The following is a 26998-nucleotide window of genomic DNA, read 5'->3' as shown; positions in this document are numbered from 1 at the left end:
TTTGCGCCCGGTGTGGCTCAGTGGATTGAGCGTCATCCCATTGACTACCCAGGTTTCGGGCTTGGTCCCCAGTGGGGAGCATGCAGGAGGCAGTCAATTGGTGTTTCTCTTTCACATCAATGTTTCTATCTCTCTCCCTTCCTCTCTAAAAAAAAATCAATAACAACATACTTTAAAAAAAACAACAGGATTTTGTCTGTCTCTACACTTGAACCTCCACCTAGTTATCCCTTGATGAGATTTCTGTACAGGGAAGTGGGAGATGCAGAGGCAGTCAATCAGGGCTGGGGAGAGTGCCCCCCCACATCCTTACCAAGTTGTTCAGTCTATGACAATAAGACAGGCTGGGCTTGAAACATTTCCTACCTCGTTGAAAAATGGTCACAAAAGCAATAGTCCTCACTCTCTGTAGATCCCACTGTCGGATCCCCTTCCTAGATCTGGCTGCCTGTTACAATCCAAGTAGGTGTCCCACCCATCAACCTGCCTCAGAACTGGAGAGGGAGCAAAGAGGGAGCCATGGGCTCCTTGGAAGTGCTTCTCATCCCAAGGGAGGAAGAGCCTTCCAGTCCTCTGCCAGCCTAAGACCATTACAAGATATATTCAGCAAATGATTAGAGAAAAATGCAGACTTTTTCAGGACAAAGAACTAAAAATACAGCCAATTCACCAGTTGCCAGTAGCATTTATCTAGAGAGCTGGAGGTTTTTGTTTTTCTTAATCAAGCTCTCTTTAAAAACTCACAATCCACAGACACCTCAGCGTCACTCAAACTCTACTTGCAGAAGAGCTAAGAAGCAGGAAGTCACACAGCACAATCTTGATAGCAGAGTTTCCACCTCTCACACCACAAGGTTTAGTGCAGCTGCAAACTTGAGCAGCAGCTTCTGAGACGGTGGGCTCTGGAAACAATTCTAAGCTAATTTTAGAAGGTGAACTGAAAGTTTGCAAATCTATTTTTCAAAATACTTGCAATGCATCCAGAGATCTCAGCTATCTTCTGCTTTTACAGACTAACTAGTAAATATTAAATCTGACACTGACCATGGGACCAAGGAAGTAACAAGGCCTCAACAGGCATCTGAGACTCAGCAAGCACCTCACACAGGACTGGTATGCACCTCTCTGGTCCTGGGTACTTCCCCAAGGCTCATGTTCTGCTGGGTGACTCCGCAGCACCAATTAATTACAGCGCCTGGGCACCAAGGGTTAGTATGTGGCTCTTGTTATGGGCCTGGACACATCAGGCTTTAAAGAAGTCATTTCCAAAACATTCTGAAGGAGAATAAACATGTTCTAATTTCATCTACCCTTCAACAGGAAAGCAGTGGTCCTGACCAACAGAATCTCAGTTGTGACTGTCTTCTGGGTATGAGACAGGCAAGAGGTCATCGACTATCAGAGATCCCAGCACTCCAGAGACCAGAGCGACAGCAGCTGCAACAGAACAATGCAGGTTTTTGGCCAACAGGATTTTTTTTAATTCTTGATTTTTTTTTTGGGGGGGGGGGGTATTTATTTTCGGATAGAGCGGGAGGGAGAGAGGAGGGAAGAGAGAGAAACATCAATGTGAGAGAGACACATTGACTGGTTGCCACCCACACGGCCCCAACTGGGGCTGGGGAAAAACTACAACCAAGGTACGTGCCCTTAGCGGGAACCGAACCCGGGACTCTCTGGTCCGCGGGCCGATGCTCTAACTGCTGAGCTAAACTGGCCAGGGCTAATTCTTGATTTTTTTAAAAGAAATGTTTAAAAACCTATTTTACAAATCTAATCTGTTCTCAGAAACCTTGTTTTCTAGGCAAATATGGAATAAAGTAACACCAGCTACAACAGTGATCAGCAGCATGAACACATATAACTTGGGCAAATAGCAAATTAAATGATACTTGCTGTTTGTTTTGTTCTTTGGAAGAAAGACACTGGATATATATCACAGGAACACCTACTATTTGTTTCTGCAATATTTGCTTTTTTCTTTCCTCAGGGTCAGAGCAACTGCAGCAGTCTCTGGCTCCACTATGATTCTGTGGTATGAGCCCAAGCATTTGTCATTGGCCTCCAGGTGGTGCCTAAGCTTGTCTTCTCATCAGTGAAATGGGGTCCAGGCTGTCACTGATCTCACAGGTCCACTGTCCAGATGAACTGATGGTGACACATCCACCATTCAGCCCAATGCCTGCACCAACTAAGTGTTCTCTAGAGACTGCCTCTTTCAATGACTATGGTACCCTGCACTCAGCTGCCATATGAGGAATATCATGTTTCAGATGCTGCAATGCCTTAAAACTGGCACGTGACCCTGGATCACAGCAACCCTGCTGAACTGCTAATTTCTCTTATAACATGAAAAAACTGAGGTCCACACCAACTAAGAGGCAGGGCCAGGACTTGAAGCTGGTTCAACAGATTAATTTGCCCCAGCCACAACTGCCATCACATGGCTTTTGTGTGCCAGACAGCTCATAACAGCTACCCATAGATTAGGTTCACCCTCACTACCTCATAAGCACTTGATAAGTGGAGTTTTTTCTAACTACCTCTCACCCTCCAGTCCCCAGCCCCCTAAATGCTGCCCAAGTTGACCCTCCATTAGTTGATTAGCCCATTAGCCCTCCATTATACCTTTCCTTCTTTTTTTTTTATCCTCACCCAAGGACATTTTTTCCATTTTTTGTTCAGGTAAAGTGCGAGGGAGAGAAAAGAAGAGAGAGAGAAACATCAACGTGAAAGGGACACACCGAGTGGCCGCCACTCGCACGACCAACCAGGGCCGGGGGACAAACTGCAACCGAGGTACGTGCCCTTAGTGGAAACCGAACCCGGGTCTCTCTGGACCGCAGGCCAAGGTTCTAATAGCTAAGCCAAACCAGCCAGGGCATACCTTTCCTTTTTCATTAAAGTCTCAGAATAGTGAGAGCAGGGGCCAGATCTGATTTGTTCACAGTCTAATGATGGCACAGGGAGGACACAGGTTAGACTCATGTCTTCTATGACACTGCACCCACCTGGGGAGAAACTATGTCAAAGACCACTTGAAACACCAGGGCACATCTGCTCTATCGCCTCGAGGAACACTGCACCATTACTACAAAGCTCTGAAAACGGAGTCAGGGCACTGCCTCACGGAGCTGGGCATCACGCAGGTCACAGCCCAGAGCAAGGGGCCCTGGCATTGTATATCCTTCCACTTTAGAAATCAGCTCAATGGTTCTGATAATTTCCCTACCAATTAAAAAGAAATAAATTCTTTTTGAGCAAGCAGCCTTTTATTTTGTTGCTAAAGTCCATCTTACTCTGCTAAATCATGCGCCACTTGTTTCACTTATAACAAAAGTCAAGAACTGGACACTCATGAAAATCCTTTATTCAACTGCAACATGATTAAGTAACTGAATACAAAATTGTATTTATTTGAAAAAACTTTCAATAAATAAATATATGTGTCACGCATCCATATCTTGGTTTCTAAGTGCCACTTCAATTAAAAGAAATCAAGGCTCCTGTAAAAAGGGCTGATGCCAGGCTGGAGCAAGGTGCCTGCAATGTCTTGTCACACCAAAGTCAGGAAGTACTTAATGATGGGGACATGTCAAAAGAACACAGGAACCAGCTTGAAGGGGCTCACACTGGCCACATCCGAAACAATCTGGGCATCAAAATGAATAGTGACAAGAATGAGCTGTATCACACTGAGTAAGTTATCGATATGAACTAATATAAATAAACCAATGAATAAATAGAGGAATGAGGAAATTTGTCTTAAAGATGACAACTAATGCAGAAGTAATGACTGTCTGAGAAGCATCACTGGATGCTGAAAGGGTCAAAGTTTGAAGACCAGGACATTTACATAGCCTCAAAGTGTCCCCCCATACAAACAAAGGGAAAAACAGCAACCATACAGTAGAGAAAACTGCCAGGCACCCCTTAACCAGAGCTGAGCATCAGGACAAACCAGTATGTCATGCCTAACTCATATGGGGTTATCAAAGATGCTACTGGCAAGTGAGAAATCTGAATATGGACCATAGGTCAGATACTATACCAATATTAAATTTCCTCATATTGTTAGAGGGATGTACCATAGTTATGTAAGAGAATGTCCTTATTCTTAGGAAATACACAAGTATTTAGCAATAAAGGGACATAATATTTGCCAATTATTCATAAATGGTTCAGGGGGGAAATGTGCAGATAGAAAAGAGAATGACAAAGCAAGTTAGGCAAAATGTAATAAATGGTGACTAAAAGTAAAAAGTATTTAGGAGTTCCTTTTATCATTCTTGCAACTATTCTGTAAGTTTGAAGTTGTATCAAAATTTTAAAGTTACAAAAATACTTCACCTCTCAGGACCTCAGTTCTTCCCTACCAAAGCAGATATATCCATCAACAGTTGTAAAACAAAGTCAGCAGGTGAGCTCTGTAAACCGTGACAGCCTATGGAACCCTGATCCACCCTATCACTTACCTCACACCCCAGCACTTCATCCACTATCATTCTAGGTTCCAAGCACTAAACCTCCAGACTGCATGATTCAAAACACACGGCCCACCAAGACCCCAAGCCTTCAGGTTTAAAAGGGGAAATGAGGGTAATTTAAAAACATTTTCCTCCAGAAACACCACAAATACAAAATACACAAAAAAGGACTTTGTTTTTATTTATTATTATTTAAATATGTTTTTATTGATCTTTAGACAGAGAGTAAAGGAGAGGGAGAAAGAGAGAGAAACATCGATTGGTTTCCTCCTGCATGCCCCTCACTGGGAATCTAGCCTGAAACCTAGGCACGTGCCCTGACAGGGAATTGAACGAGCAACCTCTTGGTGCATGGGTCAACGGCTCAACCACTGAGCCACACCAGCCAGGCAAGGACTTTGTTTTTAAAAACGACCTCGGTTATAATGAAAGAAATGTCAAACACTGGAGCCTGAAATTACTACATTGGGCTATGTTTGCTTAAGATTAAAAATAGTTCCATCTTCCCTTCCCAGAAACCTTCCCTCTCAGAGGAAAAAAATAGCACCACGTTCAGAGTTCCCAGAGCTAAATGCAGATTTGGGCAGACTGAAGCCAGGGTTTCCCATTATCAGATTCATGGCCACCATTCAGAAGAAACAAAGGAAGCCTCACAATGATGCCATCCTTACCTTACCCACCCAAAGATATGAGTAACTTTTTTCTTACTTTCTCGAAAATTGAGTTACTGTCAAACCCCTTCATTAATCACAGGAGATGGAAGAGGAAGGAAGGTGAGACAGGCTGAAACAGCAGGAGGTAGCAGTTCATCCCTCTCTACTGCTTGATTAATGGGCTGGTGGGCAGCAGTGTCATAAATTCAAACTGGGAGTAATGGTATGTCACAGGAGGGTAAGAATATGGGAGGGTGAGCATCCAGACAACTCATGAATCAAAACACGGTGCTACGTTGTTCTACTCAAACTCAACTACCTCAGAGGAAAATTGCTATGGAGAATTTATAGACTAATTATTCCAAATAATAAGGTATCTGTGGGGCTCTCTGTTCCTGCTGTTGATTCCCTGAACCAGCCTTCTGGCCCCATCCTAGAACAACTCCAGGCTCAGGGCAGTGGGAAAACAGATAACGATGCTAAGCACAAGGGTGACAGGAGAAGGAAGCTAGAAAGTATTTGGGGGCTCCCAAATCTAATCTTCATACTGTAGTTTCACTGTTCTGCAAAAAACTTTAACCTTTCATAAATAATATTTACAAAGCCAAGTTTGATGCCCATTGTCCTTCAACTGAGAGGCAGAGTCTGGAAGGAATGCTGGACCCAGCTGTCTTGGAGGTGGCACCCTCGATTCTCAGGAGGACTAGGGAAAAAATTATCTATCACAGGCTAGAGTAATCATGGGCATAAGCACAGAAATACTGACCAATCCACTCTCATCTTTCTCTCAAGTCAGCCTAAATTGTACACATGAACAATTACCCAACAGAAAGTGGTGGCCACAACAGTGATTGACATTCCAAAGTCCTAAGATGACCTTCCCAAATCTATACCATGCTGGTTCCTGCTTCAAAGGCTGACCGGAAAAACCAGGTGACCTAGGCAACTGCACCAAGATAAGGAGTAACCTGAACTGGGAGCCATACCCACCATGAGGACCATGATACAAATCCCTAGAGAAGATTACTAGGACCTGAGAGAAAGAGCATGAAGCCCTTTAGTAGATGTTGTGGTTACATTATCTTCTAGAGATACACACTAAACTGATGGATGAAATGAGAGAATGTTTGTGATATGCTTCAAGATAATATGGGGTGGGGCAGTGGTTGGGAGTGTGAATAGGGCAGGAGTGGCCACTGGTTGATAGGTGTTGGGGCTGGTAATAGGTATACAAGATTCATTATAGTGGTTGAGTGTACTTGAAATTCTCCAAAATAAAAAGTTCAGAAATAAAATACAATAGGGATATAAACAAATTCCCAGTAATTAAAACATCAACTATATCCAGCTATTTACTCTTAGGTCTATACCCCAAAAATATGGACAAGAATGTTCATATCAGTATTAGTCATAATGATCAAAAACTGGAACAACTCAAATGTCCACCAAGAGGAAAAGCAGTAAACTGTGGCATATTTATATGTGAACAGAAAAGAACAAACTGCTGTACAGAATCACCCAGATGTCAGAGACCTAACAGTAAGCAAAAAAATAGAAGCACATGAGAATAAACAATATATAAGTAAAGGTATGTCAATCTGTACACTTATGACTTACATATTTTGTTACATGTAAATTATGGTACAATTTTTTTAAAGTGATGTCACCCCGAGTGGGGTGTGCAGTGGCTAGAGCATCATCCCATGCACCCAAGAATCTCGGGTTCAATTCCCGGTCAGGGCACATACCCAGGTTGCAGGTTCGATCCCCAGTCTGAATATGTATGGGAAGCAACTGATCGATATTTATTTTTCACGTTGATGTTTCTCTCTCTCTCTAGACTCAATGGAAAAAACATATCCTCAGGTGAGAATTTAAAAAAAAAATAGCAATGTCAAAAAAATCAAATACTACTAGTTACCAAGAAATTCAGTGAAACATCTTTACCTATAAAAGAGTAGATTTTTCAAAGCCTAAAGAATGAGAAAACTCAGCTCTGGCCTGGGATAATTTCGGTCAGGACTGGCTACCTACCTGCTCCCTGCCAACACCTGAGGAAAAAGCAGGGTACTCCCTCTAAGGACTTTTCCAGCTGGTTGATCTCAAACACCAAAGAACACCAGAAAAATGGCTTTCACTCCTGCTTCACTACCTAGGCAACAGCCATGGTTGTGGTTCTGACCTCCCCAAATTCTGAGGAATTCAGGTTTTCAGGTGTCTCATACAGGAAAGTCAGTGTTCCCCTCACCACCATGCCTGCTGCTGGCCTGCTGCCACCCACCCCTACAGGCAGCCTCTGAACAGGGCCTAGCAGCCTCTCCAGCCCTTCCTCCAGCACGCCCCACGCCTCCCTGACTCTGGAATGCCTTGCATTCTCCTCCTCAAAGGACTGCCCTCAGAAAACATGGATTCAAAATAAGACAAAAACCCCTGGTCTACTTCCTTAGACCTAAGCAACTTTGGTGAACATAAAAGAGCCAAAAATCTGAATTTACTTGACTTTGAAATTATTTAAGTATAAAATAAATAAAATTTTAAATGTGTAAAATAACAGCACAACAAAAAACAGCACAGGTACATGGTACAGCACATGACACCTCTTCTCAGGGGCAATTCCCACCTGAAGGGCAATGGGCTCAGTATAATACAAAGGGCTAGGCCATGCAGGAGGCAGCCAATCAGTGTTTCTCTCTCATTGTTGTTTCTGTTTATCTTTCCCTCTCCTTTCCTCTCCCTCTAAAAATCAATAAAATAAATAAATAAAAACAAAAGGCTAGGCCAGCCATGAGCACAGCCCTTTACCCTCAGATCCTCACAGCAACACTGGATCAGGCAGCGGCTCTGTCTCTGAGGTGAGCAGTCACCCTCATATCAGACATAGACTTGGGCTGCCCATCAAATTCTGGGGTAAACTGGGGTGGGCATGCACACAAGAAAGCTCTGACAAGCTGACGGTTCCTGACCTGGAGCCTGAGCCTACTCTCACACTGAAGCAACACTCTGGCCCTCCACATACCCACATCTTCAGCCACCTGTCACCAGCAGGCAGCAGCAATGGTAGCTGACACACCTCCCTATTCTGAAAGGCAAAGTCTCTGTACCCAGAGCAGTGAGGCTATGACCACAGCCTACAGAGCCTTCCACTCTTCACGTAACCCACATGGCCTGATGGCACAGATATGGGGAAAGACTAGATTCTGGCTAAGCCTTACCCATTTCTCCATGTCCTTATTACTAGAGCTGTGCCCTAAATGGAGAAGCAGGAAACTCCTCTAAAACAGCTTTCAAACACAGAGAAAATTTGTTAAACGCAACACCCACAGGATAGAGTTTGAGGCAACCATTTAAGTCATCAGGACCAACACCTTCATTTCATAGATGGGTAAACCAGGCTTCCACAGTCCCCCAAATAATGAGCAATCAAGCAGGATGAGAAACTCTTCTAAGCCTCAATCAACCTTTCTCCTAATAGAACAGCTAGTTGACTTGGCCCCACAGTAGCCTCTAGTCCCCACTCCTCACTACCCCCAAATATAACCCCTTGCCTCCTATCTCCTCCAGCTGATTTAGGGATTAACAGAGCAAACCCAGCAAATTTCCTCCGCTCAGTGAGTTCTTCTTCCGGCCTTCCCCTTTACAAGGTTCACCCTCAGAAAATCTGCACCCAAATGTCAGCTTGGCTTTGAAAACAATCTAGAACTGCCTGTTAGCTCTCCTAGGTCCTCTCCCTGATTCATCACATCACCCTCTAAGATAGGCCTAGCCCCCCCCCACCACCACCCCTTCTGATGAATTAGAGGCACAGTGACTGCCTGTGGTCACTTGCCAGGGAGTGGGTGTCAGTTGACAGTCCCCTCCATAGTCCATAAGCTAGCCTATCTCAGAAGGCTGCTTAATAATCAGCATTTAATCTTAAACACTTCCTAGGACAAATTCCTTTTTTCTAACTTTTCCAATTATAAACATAGATTCATTAGGTAAACTAATACATGTAAAGCACTTAAGACAAGGACTTGACACAGACACTTTAAAATACATACACAAACACAAAAATCGTAATCCAGCCACCTCTAATCTCTTATATGTAATGTATCTTTGCTTCAGACAACGTACATGAGCAGACTAGCTAAGAAGCGTGGACATCACTATGTATATCACTGTGTGTCCTGTTTTCTCTACCCCAGATCCAAATCTGAAATTAAACTGCCATGGTCAATAATCTCCCACAATGACAAGGAGTCTGGAGTGGCTGTAATAGAAATGGACTTGCTTTCACAGTGGGGTTTCTTCTGTTCTACTGTTCAGTGGCCTCCTCCAGACTTCCTGGCTGGGAGCAGCCCTATGGGCTCTGCTTCCCCTCTTTCCTATCAGAGGATTTGGAGTGAGCATTTAGAGCTTTATTTTAAGCTTCCCTCTGGTGGTTACATGTCATTTTCTTATCTAATAACAGCCAACAGCTCAGAGACCAAATGCCTTTCACTATCTGGAAATCACCTGAAGCTTTCTCCCCTGGGAACCCAGAGGCAGCTCCCCCTCAAAAGAGAATTAAAAAATGGAGTGTCTTCTTCATCACCTGGAGGCTGGAAAGCAATTTCTGTCTTTACGACAATTACTCTCTGCTTAGAATTTGGGCACTGGTGCCTATACCCTCATCTTCCTCACACCCCGGAGCTCTGTGTTCAATATGGCCCTCAAGGAATCAAGGGAGCTCCAAACTGTTCATGTTTCCAGGGAGGATGCTGACTTTACACGGTAAAGTTCAGACATTCCATATGAAGTTCACTCTATTAACAAAACAAAACAAAAAGCTTAAAATTCCTGCTCTAAAGAGTTCCAACCCTACAGCTCAGCTGAATTACAGGTTCCAGGAACAGACTACGCTACTGCCCAACATTTAACCAGGAACACTCTCTCTCCAGGTCTCATTTTTAATGCTGAAAAGTCAAAGTTACTATAAGTTACCCAGTCAGGAAATCGTATGAGGTATGTACTGCTGTTAGTAACTCAAACAGAAATAAACATTTTACAAAAAAAGAAAACAAAGCACATCTAGTCAGTCAACTTACACGGCAACCTTGCCAGTGGGTCTATGCTCCTCCTACTTCACTGGTGAGGTTCAAGTAAACAAACCTGGGCACACCAAAGAAACCTAAACCTAAACAATGTTTTCTAGTTCACAGAGACCTTCATCCTAAACTAGTTTAGTCCGCTCTGGCTGGTTTGGCCCAGCGGTTAGAGCGTCGGCCTGAGGACCAATGAGTCACAGGTTCAATTCCAGTCAAGGGCATGTACTGCAGTTGCAGTTCATCCCCAGCCCTGGTTGGGGTAGTGTGGGAGGTAGCCACTCGATGTGTCTCTCTCACATAGAGGTTTCTCTCTCTCTCCCTCCCACTCTGAAAATAAAGATGGAAAAATATCAAGTGAGGATTATAAAAATAAAATAAAATAAACTAGTTTAGTCCTTTTCTCATCTTGACAGAGGCCAGTGCCTCCAAGAACCACTTACCCCAGTAAGACACCATAGCACTCAAAGCTCCACAGGTGAGCAAGCAGTCAAGCTAGAGCTGATTTCTGGGAGGTACCAATGGGCCCATGTCTAGGTCTGTGGTTTTTTTAAAATAAAATACTTGGTACACATAAAATAATTTATCATATACACATACACACACACACACACACACACACACACACACACACACACATTTTTTAAATCCTCACCCGAGGAGAGTTTTCTATTTATCTCCAGATAGAGTGGGCAAGAGGGAGAGAGAGGGAGAGAGAAACAGCGACGTGAGAGGGACACATTAACTGGTTGCCTCCCGCATGACCCCAACCAGTGCCGGGAACAAACCACAACCGAAGTACATACCCTTGACCGGAATCAAACCCATGACTTATCAGTCCAAGGGCCAATGCTCTAACCACTGAGCAAAACCAGCCAGGGCCATATAAGTAATTATAAAGCACAATAAAAATACCCCTGAACCTGTCACTCAACCTAAGGGATACACCCAGCCTTTATTACATAGCATGCTCTTAGATTACAGCAGGAAGAAAAGGATAGCTGTAATAATAACAAGTAGCAGTCATGGAGAGGTGTGGGCACATTACTAAGGCAGCTTTGAGAAAGAGAGTCTGTCCCAAATTTACTGAGGCAGAGACCAAGGACTTTACTTAAGGCCGGTAAGGGTCCCAGGGGGCTCAGTACTTTGATAGTACTTCCCTCCTCAGACCCAAATTTCTACTGTTGAGAGTATTCGGTGCTTCTATTGTCCAACCTCATCACCCTTGGGCCAAAAATCTTGCCAGTCTTGCAAAAGAGCAAGGGTCCTCGGTGGGAAGACCTCACTTCTTGGGAAGCCATGACCAAAATACCAAAGCAGGCACCATCTGAAAGGAAGAGTTCTTCTTTAGAAACTCAACAGCATCTCTTACCAAGTGCTGACATTTGCAGTGTGAGCTCAGCATGGCACTATATGTATTCCTTTATTTGATGAAAACAAAATGCCACTCCCAATCCTAAAACAGAGGGGAAAGAAGTATCACTCTGCTCAGGAAGAAGAATAAAATAGTCTACACTTTTTTTCCATGTAATAAAAGAAGATAAAAGGTAGGAGGAAGGCAAACATCGAGGGTGGAGCCAGTGCCAGCTGTTCCTTTCACAAGACACTTCCACAAAAGACAAAGAAATCGTACATAACGAAGCATCATGGAAAGAATGGAATTTTTTTTACCTAGAAGATCACAATTCCAGGACAATTCCAAAGTCTGCCTATATGGGTCTTAGAAGAGCACATGTCTCAGCAGCCACCCATGCAATCACAGAGACCTCATATAGAAAAAGCCCTCACCAGCTCCAGGAGGGTCTAACCTGGCCCTCTCTATTCCCTTACCACCATCAGCAGACTAATCCCTCTTCACAGAACCTGCTAAACACAACAGCTGATCTCACATCTGGCTCCCTGTCTGAAGCCAACACCCCTGAAAAAGCAGCAGCTCGTGGTCTCTATATGTCCACACGGCAAAACCATATGTACCTCACACATTTTTCCCTGGGACACACTGGCCTGAGGTCAGAAGAACCACCTAATTGGTAAAGCAGTTTGATTATCAGGGAAGAGCACCCATATCCAGAACAAACCTGATTTTTAAAAAGCTGAATCCCTCTGGCATTTCACATTTTCAATGAGTTCTATAGTTGATTAAGGCCCAAATAATTCTTTCCCATCTTTATTGAGATATAGTTGAAAGCCAAAATGTTTTAAAAACAAGAATTTAAAGTTCAATTTCACACACGCGCGCGCGCGCGCATAACCCTATGCTTCCCAATGGATTCAGAACATAAGAAAAGCTTGGAGGGAGTACCCAGCCTCCTGTGACCAAGCACTCCTTAGCCATCCTTGATGGCAGCAGGCCTGCCTCTCCAAATATGGACTCAGATCTGCTGCAAAGGTGAGCTCAGGCCCACAAAGTGGTCCACAAGAATACTTATCAATACATGACAAAATCAGGGGCAACCAAAGCATGAGCCATCCCTCAGAACACTCCCGAACAGCAGGGCAGCATGTGAGGAAGTGACTACATTGGATTCGCAGCACCCAGTAACCACAGCCGACAGAGAGGCCATAGCAGGCCTGACACTAAAGCAGAGGGCTGTGCCACAATGGGCCCCATTCTCCCTGGAAGCTCATGGCAGGAGGAGAGAGGGGAGGCCAAGACATTCCTTCACCCCCTCACACAGAGGGAAAGGGCACAGGCAGCCTGGAGAATCAGAGGCCTGCATAAGCAGCAGCATAAGCAGCCATTTTCCTTTCCAACTGCGTGAATCCAAAAGGGACCCCTCCGGCCCTGGCAGTTTGACTCAGCAGTGAAAACTTCGGCCTGTGGACCGAAGGGTCTCGGGTTCAATTCCAGTCAAGTGCATGTGCCTGGGCTGCAGGTTTCCTCAGCCCTGACTGGGGCTGTGTGGAAGACAACCAATCGATGTGTCTCTCTCAACATCGATGTTTTTCTCTCTTCCCCTCCCTCCCTTCCACTCTATGTAAAAAAAAGTGAATGGAAAAATATCCTCCGGTGAGGATTAACAAAAAAAATAAAATAAAAAGGGACTCTTCCTAAAAAAAAAAAAAAAAAAAAAACCCAAATGGAGACCTGCCATCTGATTAAATCAGGTGGATTAAATGGCCTGCACAGGAGTCTCTTTGGTCAGTAATGCCCAACCAGAAGGAAAAAAAACCTCAGGACTTTGAGAGGATGGGGACACCATAGGTCCCTTCAGCTCAGGGCTGGCACTGTAAGCAGAACAACGAACTTTTCCTGCTAAGAATTTTTTTTCCCGGAGCCAAGGAATCCAGTCACTTTTTAAACTACTTATAAAACTGGAAAAAGCACATCTTCAGACTGGTAAACACAGTGTTCTAAGTCTACTGTTGACCTTTATGACAAAATATTGTGATCTTTTCCAGGTAAGCAGAAGCAAACAGCTGGTAGCAGAAATCCAGAGAAGGAAAGAACAAGACAGGACTCCTACTGTTATCTATTTGTGACTTTAATGAATTCTATTTTTAGATCTTTAATAAAGAGCTTCTCTTCTAGTCTCCTCCTACCAAATTTCTCTACTCAGGCAATTCAATCTTGGCAACACTGTTCAAAAGTCTAAAAATATAAGACACTTATTGCCCTGGCTGGTGTAGCTCAGCTGCTTGAGCATCGTTCCGAGTACTAAAGGATCAGCAGTTAGATTCCGGGTCAGGGCACATACCAGGGTTTTGAGTTCGATACCTGGTCAGGGTGTGTGCAGGAGGCAAATGATTCTCTCTCTCCTTTCCTCTCTCTCTAAAAGTCAATAAAAACATAAAAATATAAGACACTTATTGAGACATGCTTAACAAACAGGTAGGGCAAAATTCTCTACACTTCCTCATTTTCCACAAGAATCCACTTCTGCTCAACGACTACTCATAAGGCAGGTCTCCAGTATTAAAAAATGCAGTAAGCAAGGCTCTCTGAGGTCAGGGCAGATCCAATGCAAAGACAACCTACCAGCTAAGCAATATACACAGGCATTTACAGTGATGAGAGATGCATATTTTATGGAAGAATTCCATAGTAAAACAAGGGCCCAGAAAATGGATCATGTCCCAGGTTCCGAATAATAGCCAAATAAAAAGGAAATGCTATTTGGAATTCCATTATTGACTATATCATTTTTCTTGGGAAAAAATGGCTAGAGATCAACCCAGCCCTAGAGAACAAGTGAACTAATTAAGAGAAGAGTTTATCTCAACTAAGACAGGACTGATTCACTTCTGCCACAGACAGCCTTGGGAAGCTTAAGTAATCCCATATCAACCCCTAGAATGCCTGGGGGAAATGCTCTCAGCACAGTGCGAGTTAAAATAGAAATGATCACAACCTTGTAAAAACAAACACCTTTCAATTCCACTAATCTGTTTCAACACATATATACCAACTATTTAGAAAGGACTCTGTAAGAGGTGCTTCTTGTTTGTAGATTCCCATATTCCATATACAAAAACTCAACACCCACAGAAATGAAGAGCAAATGCCAAAACTGGGGACCGAGCTGGGCACTGGACACTATTTCCCTGAAAATGATACATCCTTCCAAGTGCTTTACTCATCCTCATCCTTGAGTTCCCTTCCCCTCAACTGGCACATTTGCCTATACCTAGGGTATCCAAGGGCTGTGACTGCCTCAGGTAGAATGAATCTGTAGGCACAAACACCCCCAATGGCAGAGAACATCAAGTCTGGGCTTCTATGCGGCTATAAAAATTGCACACCCATGCAAGCTGCACAAAAGGAACTAGAAAAACGTACACAGTGCTTAAAAATAAAAATCAATACAAACCTGCCTTGCTTGACATTACAGGCATGCTCCTATAAAACTAAGTAACATCTTGCTTTTTTAAAAGCTTTGTATTTAGCCCTGGCTGGTTTCGCTCAGCGGTTGGAGTATCAGCCTGCGGTCCAGAGAGACCGGGGTTCGGTTCCTGCTAAGGGCATGTACCTGAGTTGCAGTTTGTCCCCAGCCCTGGTTGGGTTGTGCAGGTGGCAACCACTCGATGTGTCCCTTTCAGGACGATGTTTCTCTCTCTCTCTATCTCTCTCCCCCTCCCACTCTATCTGAACAAAAACAAACAAAACAAAGCAAAATGTCCTCGGGTGAGAATAAAAGCTTTGTATTTAACATTATAATGGGGGAAAAAAGATTCTAAAATAACTTTATGTACAAAGATGTTAATTGTAGCATTACCTATTATAACCAAAGTTAGAAACAACTTATCCATCTAAAAACAGGGGACAGGTTAACCATAGAAATGTTATATTTAGCCCAGCCAGTGTGGCTCAGTGGTTGAGCATCAACCCATGCACCAAGAGGTTGCTGGTTCAATTCCCGGTCAGGGCACATGCCCAGGTTGTGAGCCAAATCCCCAGTGGGGGACATGCAGGAGGCGGCCAATCGATGTTTTCTCTCATCGATGTTTCTATCTCTCTCCCTCTCCCTTCCTTTCTCTCTAAAATCAATAAAAGAAAAATAATAAAATAAAAAAGAAATGTTATATTTATAGGGAAATGTTCATGCTATAATGCTAGGAGGGGAAAAGTAGAATAAAAATTAAATCTATACTCTAACCTAAACTTAAGTTCTGCCCAAGGTCCATCTCTAGAGGACACCTAGGAATCAGGGAATAACGAATATTCCTAGGGCAGAGAACAGAGGACTGAGGGAATGTCCGGAATCAAGATTTCTTTCCCTTGTATAATCCTCTGAACTTTTTCAGTTTGTACCATGTGCTGGCATTTCCTATTTAAAGAATAAAATTAGCCCTGGCCAGTTTGGCTCAGCGGTTAGAGCGTCGGCCTGCGGTCCAGAGACCCAGGTTCAGTTCCCGCTAAGGGCATGTACCTCGGTTGCAGTTTGTCCCCGGCCCTGGTTGGGTCGTGCAGGTGGCAGCCACTCGATGTGTCCCTTTCATGTTGATGTTTCTCTCTCTCTCTCTTCCTCTTTCTCCTTCCCGCTCTATCTGAATAAAAAATGAAAAAATGTCCTCAGGTGAGGATAAAAAAAGGAATAAAATTGGAGGAACAAGGGATTTTTCCTTTTCTTTCTACTTATCTTTCACATTTCTTATTTTAAATATATATGTTATTTGATACAGCTTTTTCTCTGCTATAGTTTTCAAATTCCGTGGTTGTGCTCAGCCGGTGTGGCTCAGTGGTTGAGCACTGTCCCATACACCAAGAGATCGCTGGTTAGTTGATTCCTGGTCAGGGCACATGCCCAAGTTTCAGGCTCCATCCCCAGTAGGGGGCGTGCAGGAGGCAGCCAATGGATGTTTCTCTCACATCCATGTTTCTATCTTTCTCCCTTCTTCTCTCTCTAAAAAAGAAATCAATAAAAACATATTTTAAAAAAAATTCCGTGGTTAATCATTTTGCCAAGCATGTGTTTATTATCCATCATTACTCTTCTGCAGAATCTCTTTGCAAGTACCTTACTTCACTTTCTAGTGCTAGGCTGCTTTACAAGCCTTTCTTCCTGGAGAGCAGAGGCCCTGCAGGAAAAGAAGGAACCAACACTGGTGAATGCCCACAACCAAAGTAGAATTACACCACAATGATCAACTCTAAAGAAGCAGGGAATGCCACTCAGTCTCCTGCCCATACCACCAATTAATTAGTCACTCTTCTTTGACAAAGAAAATGAATGTTTTCTATAGTCAATCCAGGGCCAAAAGTTATAAACAGTTTAAAAATATATATAATTAACTCCAGTACCTAAAAGCTAGACAGCAGTATTTAAAAAAACAATTAGCTCAAGAAGTTATAAATGTAAAGCAAAACCTCAAGGCTATTAAATGCATACATGATGTGTAGGATAAAAACATTCAGTCATAAAAGTTATTTTATTATTTTTTTGTTAATCCTCACCTAAGGATATTTTTCCATTGGTTTTTATTTTTTTTGTTTTATTTTTTTGTTTTTTTAGGTAGAGTGGAAGGGAGAGAGAGGAACAGAGAGAGAAACATCGATGTGAAAGGGACACATCGAGTGGCTGCCACCCGCACGACCGACCAGGGCCGGGGACAAACTGCAACCGAGGTACGTGCCCTTAGCGGGAACCAAACCCGGGTCTCTCAGGACCGCAGGCCGACGCTCTAACCGCTGAGCCAAACCGGCCAGGGCTCCATTGGTTTTTATATAGAGTGGAAGGGAGAGAGGGAAAGAGAGAGAAACTTCAATGTGAGAGAGACACATCAATTGGTTGCCTCCCACACAACCCTGACCAGGGCCAGGGATACAACCTGAAACCCAGGTACATGCCCTTGACAGGGAATCAAACCCACAACCCTTCAGTGTGCGGGTCAGTGCTCTAACTGCTGAGTCAAACAGGCCAGGACAAAAGTGATTTTTTTATATTCAGCTTATTAGTCCCACGAGAATTCTGCTTTTAAAATAGAAATAAATATGAATTAAGTCAACATACTGCTAAAGTTTCATTCAGATTTACTTCAGTCCTACAGAGAACAGTTTCACCAACTCCGACACCTTCAGTTTATGATATTGTACCACTGCATCCCATCCATCTTTCCACCCTGGACCGAGAGCAAGACTAAGAAAATGCTTAGCTATCAAACCTAAGAAACAGGAAAATAAGAACCCCTATTCATTAAGACTAAATTAAGCCCTCTGGCCAGTGTAATTTTGTAAACTACTCTAAAATCCTATTTATAGAAATTGCTATCTGAGCAGTATTACTAATGATCAGAGAGAAAAGGGACGGTCAAAAGGCAAGGAAGGTTATGTGACTTGCAGGAAAACTGCTTTAAATTAATACTGAAAGGGGTACGTGCTCCCTCTTGAGAGCACAACCATGCTTTTCCCTTTCCCCTCCTTCCCCACAGGCACGCATCTCCTAAACTCTAAGGCAGTGATCCTCAACCTTCCTAATGCCGCGACACTTTAATACAGCTCCTCAAGTTGTATGTGGCCATATCTGTATGTGGGCAGACCCGCCTGGAGACGGATAGAGGAGCGGTGTCTCAGTTCCTAAGACCATCCGAAATACATGTTTTCCAATGGTCTTAGGTGACCCCCGTGAAAGGGTCATTCGACTCCCAAAGGGGTCGCGACCCACAGGTTGAGAATGGCTGCTTTGAGGGATACCCCCCCCCCAGGAGACCTGCAACCAGAGAAGCAAAGGGCAGCAGCAGCTCATCTGGGCTAACCCCCTGAACCTGTCCCCAAGGCCCCTTTTCTCTAACTCTCCAGTGAGCTGACAGCAACGCCACCTTGGCTCACTTCTTTTCCATAACTTTCTAGAGAGCCAAAGCAGCCCTGCCTTGTCTCTTTCCTGTTGCTTCTTCTATCCTAAGCCCTTCCTTGTTTCACTGTCCCCAGCTTTAAGAAATGTACTCTTTTGCCCTGGCCAGTTTGGCTCAGCGGTTAGAGCGTCAGCCTGCAGTCCATAGAGACCCAGGTTCAGTTCCCACTAAGGGCATGTACCTCGGCTGCAGTCTGTCCCCGGCCCTGTTGGTCATGCAGGTGGCAGCCACTCAATGTGTCCCTTTCATGTCGCTGTTTCTCTCTCTCTCTCTCCCTCTCCCTCTCCCTCTCCCTCTCTCTCTCCCTCCCACTCTGTCCTTGAGTGAGGATGAAAAAAAAGAAATGTACTCTCAGGGGAAAAAAAAAATTAATACCCAAAAGCATGAACACATAAAGGTCTACTGGGAAACGACCAGATTACAGATTAATCACTTAGATATTCAAAACCTCCATCACCTTACTCCAGGCCTGGAGTGTCAACACCAGGAAAGCAGAGAAAGATGGGGGCTTCAGAAGCAAAAGCACAATAACACTAGTAAAGGCACAGAAAACACTCTTGAACATGGAAGAGGAAGAAAACTTACTCCAGCCTGGCCTAGTAGTAGCCAAGTTGGTTACAGTATTGTCCTGATACACCAAGGTTGTGGGTTCAATGACTGATCAGAGGACATACAAGAATCAACCAATGAATGCATAAATAAGTGGAACAACAAATCAATGTTTCTCTCTCTCCCTTCCTTTCTCTCTCTAAAATCAATAAATAAATGTTTTTAAAAAGAAATAAAAACTTACTCCAGAAATGGAGGAAGAAATTCTTGACCAACACACAGGACAAATTGAAGAACATAATGCCTGAATCTATTCTCACTTTGAGACCCATTAAGGTTCAATAATGGCTCTCTAGCCCTGGCCATTTTGGCTCAGCAGTTAGGGCATTGGCCTGCAGTCCAGAGAGACCCGGGTTCGGTTCCAGCTAAGGGCATGTACCTCGGTTGCAGTTTGTCCCAGGCCCTGGTTGGTCGTGCGGGTGGCAGCCACTCAATGTGTCCCTTTAATTCGATTTTTCTCTCTCCCTCCCTCCCTCCCACTCTATCTGAACAAAAAAAAATGGAAAAATAATGTCCTCGGGTGAGGAAAAAAATAAATAAAATAACGACTCTCTATAGTCCCAAGATGTTCATACCAGTATTTCTTACTTGATACTCTGGATGCCTCCAAGCAGTCACACTGTGCAGTGGCTCAAATTTATTTATTTTATCCTCACCCAAGGACATTTTTCGATATTTTGTTCAGATAGAGTGGGAGGGAGAGAGAGAGAGAGAAACATCGACGTGAAAGGGACACATCGAGTGGCTGCCACCCGCACAACCCAACCAGAGCCGGGGACAAACTGCAACCGAGGTATGCGCCCTTAGCGGGAACCGAACCCGGGTCTCTCCGGGTCGCAGGCCGACACTCTAACCGCTGAGCCAAACTGGCCAGGGCCACTGGCTGAAATTTAAACAGCATACCTGGGAACCTGGATATTGAACAGATATCTCATCACTGACTTTTTATATAGGTTAGGGAAAAAAATCATCCACAAAATGGGTCTATCACAACTTGCCACTCCACTAGACTAGTTGTGAGCCTCTTACCAAGAAGGTTATGACCAAAGTAAATCCAACTCCAAAAAGCAAGTGCAGCCTGGCCGGTGTAGTTCAGTAGTTGAGCATCGACCCACGCACCAAGAGGTTGCCAGGTTAGTTCCCGGTCAGGCACATGCCCAGGTTGTGGGCCCAATTCCTAGTGGGGGGCATGCAGGAGGCAGCTAATTGATGTTCTCTCTCATCAATGTTTCTCTCTCTCTCTCATTCTCTCCCCTTTACTCTCTCTAAAAATCAATAAAGAAAAAAATAAAAAAAATAAAAAAAAATAAACAGCCAGTGCAGGTAAAAGGGCTCTGACTTCACAACACCATGGGCCACCCTTAGTTTGCCCTGCATAGGTCAAGTCTTCTAGCCAATGGCAATTTTTTCAATGAATCCAGCATAAAGCCACATTACCAGTGCTATGATTCCGAGTTTACCAAACTGCAGACATTTTAAAACACAATGGTCCCCTACCCCACCAAGTGGGTCAACAAATCATGCATTCCCCTTCAGAAGTTCACCCCTTCCTTAACATTACTCTCTGCCACCCCAGTCTATCTCCTTCAACTGCACCCTGGTGATGCTCAAAACTGATACTCCTGACTTCTCACCCCTTCATATCAGGGACACAGGCACTATCCCAATCAGAACTTCTAGGGGCTCACCACTGGCCCAGCTCAGCCTTCAGGTCAACCTTTTACCCTCTTTTCCCCAGGAGACACTTCCTGTGGCTCCCAGCCTGTCCACTCCTTAGTCCTGAGACATGGCCTGTTCTTTTCCTCCTACACTCTGTTCTGCTCACCCAAGGACATCCCTTCATCTTGCCTGCCTGCCACAAAGACTCAAGCCTTCCCCACTTTCTGCAGTCTAGGGAGCTCTCTTTATTATGAGTCTCAAGTCCTCAGCAATGCTTGGCTAATACAGCCTTACATCTTCATCTTTTCACTGTCACCTCCTGCCCCTTCCACACAATGGTAGACCACTGATGACATCAGCACCATTCAGGTCCCTAAAGTCTGCTGAACTGCCTCATCCTAAACCTTCTTTCTCTCCGCTCCCCTACAGACCACTGTCTTTGTTCAGGTCAACTGTCTCCCCACTGGAGTACAGCAGTAACCAACTTGCCTCTAGTCCAGGCTCCACACTGAGGGTTCACTTCTTAAAACCAAGAGCTGATCCCACCAGAGCTATTCTCCAAGACCTTCAAGGTTCTCTGTTCTGCCCTGGCTGGGTAGCTCAGCTGGTTAGAGCATCATCCCTATATGCCAAGGTTGTGTGGGTTTGATGCCCAGTCAGGATACATAACTACAATCATTCAATGAATGCATAAATAAGTGGAACAAATCAATGTTTCTCTCTCTCCCTTCCTCTTTCTTTCTAAAATCAATAAATTATTTTTTGCTTGGCTGGTTTGGCTCAGCAGTAGAGCATCAGCCCGCAGACCAATGAGTCCCGGTTCAATTCCAGTCAAGGGAATGTACCTGGGTTGTGGTTCATCCCCAGCCCTGATCAGGGTCAGGCAGAAGGCAACCAGTCAATGTGTCTCTCTCACATCCATGTTTCTCTCTCTCTCTACCTGAAGATAAATTTAAAAAAAAAAAAAAAAAAAAAAAAAAAGCTCAGGTGAGGATTAAATAAATAAAGTATTTTTTTAAAAAAGGTTCTCTGCTCCTACATAACTACAAACTCTTCCATGTGGCATTCTGGCTCCACTCCAACCAGCCTTCCAGAACATACATTAAAAGTGCCCAGTAGTCTTGCCCTGGCCAGTTTGGCTTGGCGGTTGAGCGTTGGCCTACGGACCAGAGAGTCCTGGGTTTGGGTCCCGCTAGGGGCACGTACCACCAAAAAAAAAAATAGTGCCCAGTCTTGCCCAGCTAATGTGGCTCAGTGGTTGAGCATCAACCCATACATCAAGAGGCCGCTGGTTCGATTCCCAGTTAGAGCACATGCCCAGGTTATAAGCCCAATCCCCTGTGGGGGGACATGCAGGAGGTAGCCAATCGATGTTCTTTCTCATCAATGTCTCTAGCTCTCTCCCTCCCCTTTCCTCTCTATAATCAATAAAGAAAAAAATATATATTTTTTAAAGTGTCCAGTCTTCTCCCACCCACCCCTTGCCTCTGCTCACCTCTTTTCCTTCTAGAGTTGTGACCTTCTTGCCACCACTCCTTTACCAATCAAACCATTAACCCCTCTTGAAGGTCAAGCTCAAAAGTAGTGCTTCCCAAGAGTCTAACCTCCCCAGCCTAAAACCCCAGCTCCATGGCTTACTTCAGCATGGTGCCCAGAGCAACCAGCACAGGCCCCAAAAAGTCTCTGATAAGCCCTCATTTCTTTTTTTTTTCATTTATTTATTTATCCTCACTTGAGGACATTTTTTCATTTTTTTTATTAACTAATTTTTGTTACAGATGTTTCTCCTTTTCCCCCCACTGATTCCCCCTCCCCCTCCCTCCCTGCCCTTTCCCCAGTTTGTTGTCAATGTCCACTGTTCATGCATACATGCATATGTTTTGTGGTTTATCTCTCCCCCACCCCCACCCCCACCCCCTATTTAGGGGATTGTCAGTCTGTATCCCACGTTCATTATATTCCACAAATAAGTGAGATCATATGAAACTTGTCTTTCTCTGTTTGGCTTGTTTCACTTAGGATGATACTTGCCAGGTCCCTCCATGTAGTCTCAAAGGATAAGAGATCTTTCTTTCTTACAGCTGCATAGTACTCCATTGTGTATATGTACCACAATAAGCCCTCATTTCTAAGAATGGTCCCTTACAGCATGTTCCTAGAGTTCCATGTGGGTTCTTGACCATCTCGCCTATATCATCCTGGCATTCTGCCCACCAACAGAAACCTCGGTTTGGTGTTCACCAGAGAAGCACCCACCCAATCGAGGCCATTATCATCAGTTTGTTGCAACACAAACACAGATGAGTATAGCCAAATGTTTAACCTGAGTTCAAATCCTAACTCTGCCACGTGATGACAGTGGTATAATCTTGGGAACATTCCTTCATCTGTGACTCAGTTTCCTCAGCCAATATAAAAGATTCTCATAATTATCAGCAATGGTGCACGTTGAACAGAAACACTAGAGCCCGCCAATTGTGGCTGATGTTAAGTACATGGTATTACTGACCTAGACAGCAGGAAAAGCTGAAATACTGTGAGGTAAAGAATTGGACATGTTCTATCTGCCTCAGGATGAACACACACATCTACTCTCACAGGTCAATACACCAGTCCTGGCCAAGTTCAAGTGACAGAAAGTTTTTAATAATCAAACACCTGCCTCTCCTTTCCAAAACAACAATCGCAGTCAAAGTGGCCCCAGGGTCCCTCCAAACCCCACCATTCTCAATGTTTAACAGACACCAACAAACTTGCAGAGGTGATTAAAATTCTTGGTCATGCTTAGGCTTCTGACCCACACATTCCTGAATGCAGGCTCCTCCCCTGTCACAGCTTGGCATCCCCTCTGCTCAACCTTTTCAGTCTCTTCTCAGCTGGCTCCTCCCTCCCTTCTCATCTCTCCTCCATTGGCTGACCTTACAGCCTGACCCTCTCCCCTCCCTGCCACTACCTATGTGGCCACCAGCAACATCTTTCTAAACACAAGTTTGGACCATGCCACTTCACTGATTAAAAGCCTTCCTAGGCTCCTGCATCCTGAATGTAAAGCTTGAACTCCTCAGCACAAAATAGGCCCGGGGTTCCCAACTGTCAAGCTGGAGAACTCAGGTGCTATTTTAGGCGCTCATGTACATGTGGTTCCCTGTGTCCGACCTTACTGTCCCCCAGCTAATTCCTGCTGGCCCTGCAAGCCTCAGCTCAGGAATTCCCCCTATCCTCAGGCTCCCAAAACACCACGTGAGCACACTTAGTGGGCAGACACCTTCAATCAACAGGTTCCCTAATCCCCATAGCCCAAACTGAGTTCCTTAAGGGCAAAACTAGCCTCTTTTACATGAGTCCTCTGGACCTACCACAAAATTTGTCAGGTATTAAAGCCAACTATTTGTTAAACAAATGAATGTATATGCCAAATTAAAATTTCAGAACAGTGAAGAATTGCCCTCTGCCTTTTTCAACAGAAGCACATATCAACACAAGCTTTCATGTTCCAACCAGGTGTCTGTTGTCTATATGGTACCCCTTATAGCAGAGTCATACAGTATCCCACAGGCTTTGAAGAGGGTCACACACTATGCATCCAACTCCCTCCTCTAATGTGATTTCTGCAAGAAATGGTTCCTCAGCCTCCTTTAAGCATGCAGGCCATGGGCTCTTATTCCTTGGCTCCAAGGCAAACTAAGTTCAATTCAACTTCATATTTAATCCATAAATTTCTATGCCTCCAAGGTTGAATTTTTTTTTTAATTTTATTTCTTTATTGATTTTAGAGAGAGAAATGGAGAGGGAGAGAGACAGAAACATTGATGAAAGAGAACACTGACTGGCCACCTCCTGTATGGCCCCCACTGGGGATCTGGCCCACAACCTGGGCATGTGCCCCAACCGGAATTGAACAGGCGACCTCTTGGTACATGGGTCGACACTCAACCACTGAGCCACACCAGCCGGGCAAGGTGGAATTCCTTTTTCAATGTATTTTTGTTGGTTTTAGAGAGAGAGGAAAGCAGGGGGAGAGAGGGAGAGAGAGGAAGAAACATTGATGTGAGAGAGAAACATTGATTGGCCGTCTCCCACCTCCTGTACACACCCCCACCCGGGGTTCAAACAGAAACCTGGGCATGTGCCCCAACTGGGAATCCAACCCAGGACTCTTCCATGCATGGGAAGGAAGACATTCAACCATCTGAGCCACACTGGCCAGGGTGGTTGAATTTTTTTTTTTTAATCATTTTTTTTCTTTATTGATTTTAGAGAGAAAGGGAAAGGAAGAAAAGAAATATCGATGACAGAGAACATAGATTGGGCCCTGGCCAGTTTTGCTCAGTGGTTAGAGCATCAGCCTGTGGTCCAGAGAACATAGATTGGCCACCTCCCGCAAGCCCCCATAGGGGGATCAGGCCCACAACCTGGGCATGTGCCCTGACCAGGAATCCAACCAACGACCTCTTGGTGCATGGGTTAAACTCACCCACCAGGCATGAAATTTTTTTTTTTTAATAGAGACATTCCAAAAGTGTCAAATCTCTAAACACTAAGCATAGGACAACTTGATAACATTAGACTTCAAAACACCTGGTAGCATATCCAACTCTTTATCTAGACTTATGCCCTACAAACACCAGACTCACTGCACAGTCTCGTTCCATGCCAGCAATCATTCCTAATTGCTTATTTAGGGAAACACCAGGCAGGGCTCTTAAGTTAGAACTCTAGGCTATAAACGTGGTGTTCCAGTCTCTAGCTCCCACCAAGGCAAAACTTCATGGTCACTATTGAAACTAATTTTGAAGTCAGTTTACAAATCTAAGATCTTCTTAAATCATAGAGATTAAAATGTGCATTTTAAATTAGCAGCTGAGTTGGTATGAAATTAACTTGAAATTTATGGCAGAAGAATTTTAAGCGCAGAGACCATTTTCTCTGGGGACATTTTCCAAATACAGCCGCGGGTGAATCTGGTTTTCCAACCAAGTGAAAAGGTAGTAGGTTTCCTAAGAAGCTGTTCGGGGTGGGGGAGAGGTGACCCCCCAAGGCTCTGAGTAACTCAGGACCCAAAAGCCGCTGCGCCGTTTCCCGCCTCCTGCAGGGAAGGCTCGACGTCCCATCCTCCGGCTTCCGCCCAACTGGGCCGTGCGACCCTCTCTGGAAGCCCCAGAGGCGGCCCACAGACCGCAGACGCCCGCGGCCGACGCTCAGGCCCCGCGTTCCCGAGCGCGCGGGCCGGACTGAGGCCTTGCCCATTGCCGCGGCGCGCTGCCCGGGCCCAGCCACCGAATGCCCCGAGCCTTCGCCTGAGGGACCGAGAGCAGGGGGGCGGTTCTGCCCAGGCCGCGCCGCCGCCTCACCCGCAAGGACGTCCACGACTGTGTCCCCGCCCCAAACCAAACAGCGAGCAGCAGCAGGTGTTCCTCGGAAGGCTCGGCCGGCGACGGATATTGGGGCCCGGGTTGCCAGGCTCAGAGGCAGGGTCGGGCGGCGCACTCACCGAGCGCCGGCGGGCGGGCCGCGGCAGGTGCTCGCTCCTCCTGGCCGCAGGACGCCTCTGCCGCCGCTCCCTGGGGACTCGGCGCAAAGCCACCGCCAAGCCTGAAAAGCGCGAGCGCCGCACCGCAGCCTCCGCGCGAGCACGTACCGGGCGAAGTGAGGGCGCCGAGCGCGAGGGCGGGGCGCGCGGCCGGAGCCTAGCAACCGCCTGACACGCGAGTACCGCAGCCAATCCCGCGGCCAGCTCCGGGCGGCGCCGACCGGCAGCCCGCGCGACGCCCGCTTCTGCCTGCGTCCGCCGCCCCGCAGCGCGCCGCACCCGCGCACAGGCCCCACCCCGGTTCGCACCGCTCTGCTCATTGGTTCGCCACGCCCCCGTCCGAAAAGACACGCCCCGTATTGGAAGCCCCGCCCCTCTGCCAGCCAGGTCCGTCCTCCGGACACGCCCAGACCGAGTTGGTCTCTCCGAGCGCGCAGGACGGAGAGTGGGGGAGGGGCGCCTCGCCCCACCCCTGGCTTTTGGGCCTCTGAGACGTATCCGACCAACGCGGAGTGATAGGCTAGAGAACTGGCCCGGCCACAACTGGCCACCCATCAACTGAGTTCGGCCCTCCTGATTTCCCCCCGAAGGCAAATCAAGAGGTATTTTTCTAAGCCATGAAAACCATCAGGAAGTGTCCTCCAAACTGCCATGGATGATGGGCCTATTGCCCAGCACTTACATGGATGGGGAAACTGAGGCGAAGGC

The 26998-nt window shown here is 45.4% G+C and overlaps 1 protein-coding gene across 1 annotated transcript in view; it reads right to left on the bottom strand.

Annotated features, from left to right (window-relative positions):
• The window catches only part of DAG1 (dystroglycan 1), a 68499-nt gene extending 41984 nt beyond the window's left edge, over window positions 1-26515 (bottom strand). Inside the window, exon 1 of the mRNA XM_036266234.1 lies at window positions 26252-26515. The gene's annotated coding sequence lies outside the window, so the exon portion shown is untranslated. The remainder of the gene's footprint in view (window positions 1-26251) is intronic.
• Window positions 26516-26998: the final 483 nt, after the last annotated feature.

Source organism: Molossus molossus, unplaced genomic scaffold (genome assembly GCF_014108415.1).
Source record: "Molossus molossus isolate mMolMol1 unplaced genomic scaffold, mMolMol1.p scaffold_m16_p_18, whole genome shotgun sequence".
Lineage (NCBI taxonomy): Eukaryota > Metazoa > Chordata > Mammalia > Chiroptera > Molossidae > Molossus > Molossus molossus.
This window is presented reverse-complemented; position numbering and strand designations above follow the sequence as displayed.